We start from the raw sequence: 7,882 nt of genomic DNA, 5'->3' as shown, positions 1-7,882 counted from the left end.
AAAAAGAAAAGTAGTGACAGCTTCACTTGTTTGAAGCCACCTAGAAGATAAATTTATAATTTGTTAGTTGTTTTTACCTCAGGAGTTAGGAAATGATTTTCTTCTGCTTCCAACTCTAGCCACATAGGAGCCATCCAATTCTTAGGGATAAATACCCATGCAACCTCATATTCATACATGTCACAGAGCAAAATCATATCTTGGTCAGCCAAGTATCTTAGCATCTAGGAAAATAAATCTGAAAATAGTCAGAGAATAGATTCTCTAAGGGAAGATAGCTCAAGAATAATAGAAGAGTATCAGGAGAATCCTGGCAATTATATTCCTACCTGACTCCGGGCTAGGAAACGAACATTAGAATAGGTTATGCGAACATGAGAGAGTGAAATGCTCTGAGATTCAGCAATTTGATCTCCGAAATAGAAATGGCATAATCCATTGAATTGGTTTATGGTAAACAGAAAGAATGCATGTGTAGTGTTCACTATGATACCAAACATTAGATAAAAGTTCATGAAATCGTGGCTTCTATTATTCATGTTGCCAGCATCTATCATCAAAAACGTGATCATTACTTTCTGGTAGATTACCATCAGTGTAGAACTTCTGATTATAACTGTGCCTTTAATTGAGAACAGAGGGATGTGTGGTAGAGAAGCATTACACTTCTTAGTGAAGGGAGAAGAACATCAAGTTCAAGGACCTGAGGTCAAATGCTTGCTCTACAACTTAAGAGGTTGTGCATTGATTGGCAAGTGAAGACCAAAATAGAGTCTCTATGTGTCAGCCCTGGGCCTGTGGCTGTACCTGCCCAGGTAGGGAATCTTTCTCCAATTTACACAGGAACTCTTTTCCATGCCTCATAGAAGATGGATAATGATACCTAAGTGATCTGTGCCAGGGGTTTGTGAATCCATCCATTCATTTGTTCTAAAACCTTTGTAAGAGGTCTAGCCTAATGGTTAAAAGTACAGGTTTTAAAATAAAACAGGTCTGGTACACATCTGGGCTCTACTCTTACTAGGATGATCCAAAAGAGGTTGCTGAAGTTCTTGGAGTCTCAGTTTCATTATCTATAAAAGGGAATAATACTTTAATCCTCATTTTGTTGTAGAAGTCAGTGGAGATAAAATGAAGTGCTCCTTATGATGCGTGGCACAGATTAAATACTCAAAAAATGATGGTTCTTATATTTAATTTTTACTTCATTCCTCTAAGATGGATTTTAATGTTCTCTGAAGAACTTTTCTAAGAAAAATAAACCTATAGAATGATATTGACCCATAAACTCTTGTTACTGAATGAATGAGTTCTGGTTGTTTTCAAGCTATGTGGTTTTAAACCAATGTCACTGTCCTTATAAATAGAGTTTGGGCCCAGGTCTTTTCACTTGTGTAAGCTTACACTCAAAAAAACTAGAAACAGCCCATAAGTACAAGAAGAATTAATTATAAAGATTATCACATGACTACAATAGGTTGGGCTATTTTGCGATCTTTAAAATGAGGATAATAAAGAATTTTGATGGCATGACACTTACATGAATAAATATTTGGCCATAAATTTTATATAAGACAACAATGTGTTCCAAGCTCCATCAAAAATTAAATGCTACACGGAAGTAGCATGTTAAGAACAAAGAAAGCAAGTTTATTGTCTTGTCTTCAGATCAACCCACTCCTCATCTCTAGACCCCACACTCTAGCAGGGACAGTGAGAGATTCAAATCCTTTCCCATGAGAGTCAAAGGTGGACATGACAAGGGAGGAATGACAAAAGTTTCAAGGATGTTCTGATCAGAGTATTTTTTAGAAAAGATAAAATAATGTGCAGCTCTACTCCCAAGTGATTTTGGGATGAGCAAAACCAACAGAGGTAAGGCTGGGGCAAGAGGAAGTAAATGTGAGCAGAGGTGGAGTACAGGTATGATTCATGCTTATGTTCACAAACAGCATGGGCATCCCAGCCTAGCCACTTCCATCGCTTAGCACAACACTGGTCAAAAGTGCATACTTAATTAGTGACAGTATCTATCATAGTAGGATGGTGAGAAGAGAAAATGGAGAGAAGAGAAAGGAAGAAGAGGGGCAAAGTAAGAAAAATGCAGAGGAGGAAGAAGAGAAAAGATGGTGAATACTGAGTTAAGGAGTTTGCATTTTACCCTCACTATGTGGCTGCCTGTCCTTCCACTACAAGTGATACCTTGCACGTACCATGCTCTCATCCTCACCACTGTTTCTAAGCCATTGGTGAAAGGAAAGTAATAATCATAATAAGCGTGTCTTTCTTGGGTTGTTAAACTTTATAAGCAATCTGATTCCCATTTAAAATGTAGTTATAGTTGAAAAATACATGGGGAGAAGAAAGAAGGAAGTCCAAGTTCTATCAGATGAAAATGGGTCATGAGAAGATATTGCTTCTCTTAAAAGTCAGCTTGGCATTTAAGTAAAGGATGAAATCAAGCGGAGCTAGCCCAAATGAAGGAAGACCAGAATAGAGTCCAGGGAGCATGTTGAAGGCCCAAATAAAGCATTGACAGCAGGAATGGAGAGAAGATGGGTGGGAAGTACTTTTAGGAGACATATATTATATTTAATGAGTAACTGAATAAGTTACCAGAATGTGAAAGTCTAAATTGATTTATTGATAGTTCAATTGGGCAACTGGGTGCCCAGTACAGGGTAATATTCAGAGTTAGAATATTGGAGAGAGAAAGAGAGAGAGAGAACATTGTGCTGGAGCTTAGCTGAAAGTGTCATAGAAAAAAATATTTCAGTATACAGAAAAGCCTTCAAATAATAAAAGTTTTCAAGCAATAGAATGAATGGCAGTGGAAATCTAACCATCTCCTCCTTATTCCTCTGGATGAAGGGGAATCTAGTGATTTCATGTGAGCATCCTCTACACCAAAATAGTTTTCTTATAGGACAAGAGTGAAGACACATTCTCCCCCACAATACAGCCTGTTTACAACTCACACTTCATCTGAAATATTAAGAGCCTCCTCTAGCTATTACCATGGAGTGCATAAAATCTGAGGAGGAAGCAGAGACATGGGAAATGGAACTTCATCTTTGGATAGGTATAGAATATTCTTGTGAGTTTTTTTTTTTTTGGAGTAAATCAAGAACTACATTCTAGTTATCTTGTTTTGTGACTTACATTTGCCATTAGCGTTTTTTTTAAATTTGTTTCTTAGTAAACTTCTTTTGGGGCATTTCAAGCCATATCAGATGAACTAAGTAATAATACTAGCAGTAATATGTAATCATTTATTGTTGTCTAATTTCAAAGCCTAAGCTCTTAGACACTAGAGTAGGTCATGGATAGGTTTGAGAATGACTAAGTAAATGAATAAAGGAATTAATGAGTCCATGAGGAGGACTAGCTAGTATTATCTATGTAGGTAATAAAACTGAGGCTTGAGGAACTTAAATCATTTCCCCAATATGAAATAGCCTACTTCTCTGCTACACTCCACTGTACTGTGTAGTGGATTAGAAAAAGCACACACTCTTTGAGTGGTTGCAGCAGAATGGGTGCAAGGTTTGGCTGGACTTCAGACCACACTTGCCCTCTTGGATGGGTGCCTTCATGCAGGGCACAATTTGTGCAATAGTATTTAAGTTGTAAAACCAACATTTTGCCTCACACTTTCAGACTTCCCATACATTTCTCTTTCACTAGGGATTAAAATGCTTTTGTACCAAAGTACATACTCCACCTCCCACTAAATAGTAGCAAAAACTTAGCAGTATTTCTAAGGTATTTGTGAAAGCAATGTACTAGTCACATCTTCCCTGTGTTGATACTATTGGAATTAATTGGTTTCAAGATGAGTTCTAATATAAATTGACTAGTAACTCCATGAGTGAAGATGATGACTGAGAAGGGAGTCAAAAGGCTAACAAGTGAAATGGGAGGTATAAAATTAGCAAAAATATAAAAAATGGACATGCTAAAGTTAGGGAGCAGCACTTAACACCTACATTGTTGGAATGCCACACTTTGATCATCCCAATTCCTCATTATAGAAGTACTATCTCTGTCTATTCATTCACCCTGCCCTTATTCATCAGGCATCCATTCATCCCATGCTATATTCTAGGCATTGTCATAGGTATTAGGTATACATTGATCAATAACAATGCATAGTTCCAGTCTTCAAACAACTCACAACTCACTAAGAACAGGCAAGTACACGGTTTCATTGCAACATAATTTGAAAAGGTCTAATAGTGTCCTGAGCTCCCAGAAGAGATTATGAATAAGTGAGGAAAGCCCATATTGGTCTTGGAGGATGAGGAGAACCTTTCACAAATGGAAGAGGGAAGTCAAGGCAAAGGGAACAGTATGCATAAAGCTTTAGAACCATAGGGAGGCATAGAATGTTTATTAAATGTGAGGCTTAAGTAGAGAAAACAGTGCATAAACTATATAGATCTAGAAGTAAGCCCAATGAGACAGGTTCAAGCCAGAAGCAAACTATTTTATATAACTAAAACCTGAAAGATGTAAACTGATTTTAGCATCATTTGAAAATGATGTAATATTGTACCTTTCAGAATTATACCTGTTAGGCTGGAAAGGATCTTTATGGCTTCATTGCTTTAGAGTCACCTAGCCCTGACTTCAAAACCTGGTGCAAAATATTTCTCCCGTCTGAGACCTGGTGTCTTTATCTGTAGGACAAATGAAATCTCACAGCTTTATCTGTATGACAGAAGTCTGAAAGCTCTGAGTTGGCCCACAGAGTGCCTTGTACATAAGATGCACCTTGGAAACACTAGCAGTATCCCCTTTTCCCTCCATTGTACTCTGCCTCCTTCTTGGCAGGAACAAACTTGCCCAAGAATGTTACTGACAGAACCTGTTCATTTTTTTGGCAGACTTTCAACCATGGATTTCACAGCCTATTATCTGGATTCTATTAGAACATTATTAAATATTCTAAGACTATCTAAACACATTTGTTGTACTAATACAATCAAAAAGAGTTTCACATAGAAAGTCAATGCCTACTGTTCTGGAAAATGCTGTAGTTCTTTGGTATTTGTTATCATAGTACGGACCTGTGAAGTTTCCTGCAGATCAGAAGAAACAATGAACTCAGAAGAATATTATTATCAGCACATTGTAAAATAAAATTTTAATAGATCACATTCTTCTGCATCATACATTGGTCCATCAGGGTGTTTTCTTATTCTAACCCACTCTGAAATATCAAGCAGAACATCATTTTGTCAGTACGGATCATCAACAGCTATAATAATCACATTCTTAATCACTGAATCACTCTTTTCTTTGTTAGGGGAATTAAGCTTTAGTATCAGAGAATGGTAATAATATAGCCCATTATTTCTCAAAGGGGTCATACAAAGTAGGCAAAATACAATATACAGTAAAGCCTGGACTGGTTCTAGCAGATAAAAGCCGTTTTTATATTATTGTATATATAGATTCTTAAGAGAAGTGAGTTGATATTGTACCCTTTTAATTACCATACTCATTTTATAAGCCTTTCTTACAAATAGATTCATATCTATTTCTTGGATATGTCATAAGTTGCTTCAGGATTTGGAAATGTAGGATTTACTATACTCGTAAACATATTCTGAACCCACTCTACATGAGGTATTAGTAAAATATCAGAATTGTTGTATTAAAGAGAAGGTAAATGGTGAATTCTTATCTCTAGAGGTAGGCACATGATAAAGATACCAATAAGTATTATAAACAGCATATGCCAGTCAGCATTCTAACTAATTCATTTGATCCTCATGAGAAATTTATGAATTGAGTGGCTATCATCACCTCCATTTCAGAAGAGAATATGGAACACCACATGTAAGTCAACAGACTTGTCCATGGTTACACAGCTAGTAAGTGGCAGAGCCAGAATTTAGATTTGGGAAAGCTGCATCCAGGGTCTACTTTAGGAATTGATACCATGCAAAACCAACCCTATAGAATACTTGTACTGCTTCCATATATTCAACTTACAACTTCACTTTAATCACTCTCACTCCAAAGCCCTAATGTCAGGAAACCCAGCATCTCCCTCTTGCAGAATCCTTCTTCCCAAAAAATTACATAAACACTTGAGGGGGAAGTGTCTCTTATTTCCATATATAACAGGATATAGGAACCTCTCTGCTTCTTACGGCAGTATGAGTTACTACTTAACTAGCAACAATGCTTTTTATAGAGTGGTAAGAGTCCTTTAATGATAAACTTAACCTAAAGTGTACTACTTTAGACAGCCCAGGGCTCAAGGACTGTGCTGTCATGATCTCTCATGTCTTTCTTTTTAGCTGCTGTCATCAAATTTAACCTATTTTTCTCTGGAAATAACTAATTAAAGGGTTTCAGGAAATAACTAATTCAAGGGCCTCATTCTTCTGGGGCTTGGACCAAAACCCAAAGGAATCCCTCAATAGAAGATGTAATTTGCATAACTAGTATTGGTTGTTGCATGCCTTAGGGAGTATAAGCAATTTCCACATGAAAGCTTATGCTGGATTTTAAAGATTGATCATGGCTCATAAACTAAACCACTTATCGCTTCTGGTGCACAATAAAATAAACAATTGTGTCATCATTACTCCAAGATAGCCTGACTGTATTGGTCACACCTAGAGAAACAGTGCATAGACTAGGTGAGTCTCCATCTAGCATCAGCATTTGATAGAAGGGTCCCAAGGGTAGTTTTGATTCTTCAACTTGAAACATCAAAGTGAAATGAGAAGCAAATCCTTTGTAATGGAGTCTGCTGATTGCCAAGTTGAGCACAGGATGAGTAAGGAAGGGGTGGATTTGTGGATAAACGTCTCTTCCAAGATTCTAACAGGTATCACTGATTTCAGAGCCATGCATCTGGACCAGGACATTTTGAAGTTATACCTTAAGTCTCTGCTTATTGGAGAGCTTGCAGATGTTTCCCCCTCATATTGGGCAGATGGCATGAGGTTAAAAGGGAAAGATGATGCAAAACCAATTTTTATTCTTAAAGCTTTTCTGTAAAATAAAAAATTCCCATTGTTGTCGCAGAGCTATAATATAATCATTATTTAAAACAATGTTCATCTGTGAAGATGAACCATAAATTTTCTTTACATCTATGTAAATACTCAGGTCTCTCTATATAGGAAAGTGGTAAAACAGGATACCAGCAAGTGTAGGCTAACCTCCAGCGTCTGTCACTGACTTGCTGATGATTTCAATACAGTCACTCTTCTAGATTTTGGTGACCTTTTACGCTGCATAATCTGTGGATTAGAAAAGATGATTGGGTTTAGAGAAACTCAAGAGATGACTAATTAATATTAATTATTAAAATTACCTATGGCCACAGAATTTTAAGGTGGATAAAGGATTGGAAGATGAGGCCTTCCAGACTTTTGACCAGCAATAGATCCTTTAAAAGTTGCATCAAAGAAGGGTGTGATAACTATTCAGGAGTTAGAGGTAGGAGGATTGCAATTTGAGCACAGCCCAGGCAAAAGTTAGCAAGATTCTCTCAAAAACAATCCAGGTGTGATGGCATCTGCCTGTGGTCCCAGCTACTTGGGAGGTGGAGGTAGAAGGATCATGGTTTAAGGCCAGCCAAGGCAAAGTTAGCTTGAGACCCTATCAGAAAAACAAATGAAAAAGCAAAAGGACTGAGAGCATGGCTCAAATGGTAGAGTCCTTGCCTATTAGTCAACAAGGCCTTGAGTTCAATCTCCAGTACCACAAAAAAGGAAATATTTCATTTGTTCTTCAAAATTAAATGTGTGTTCATACTAATAAAATTCTATTAGTAAAATAATTTTATTACTAAAGAAATAAAGTATTACTTCTGTTCACTTATCGCAGAGGAACTAATTGCTCCCTTTAATAT

This window comes from Castor canadensis, chromosome 1 (genome assembly GCF_047511655.1).
Source record: "Castor canadensis chromosome 1, mCasCan1.hap1v2, whole genome shotgun sequence".
Lineage (NCBI taxonomy): Eukaryota > Metazoa > Chordata > Mammalia > Rodentia > Castoridae > Castor > Castor canadensis.
The sequence above is the reverse complement of the archived record's forward strand: the minus strand, read 5'-3'. Positions refer to the sequence as shown.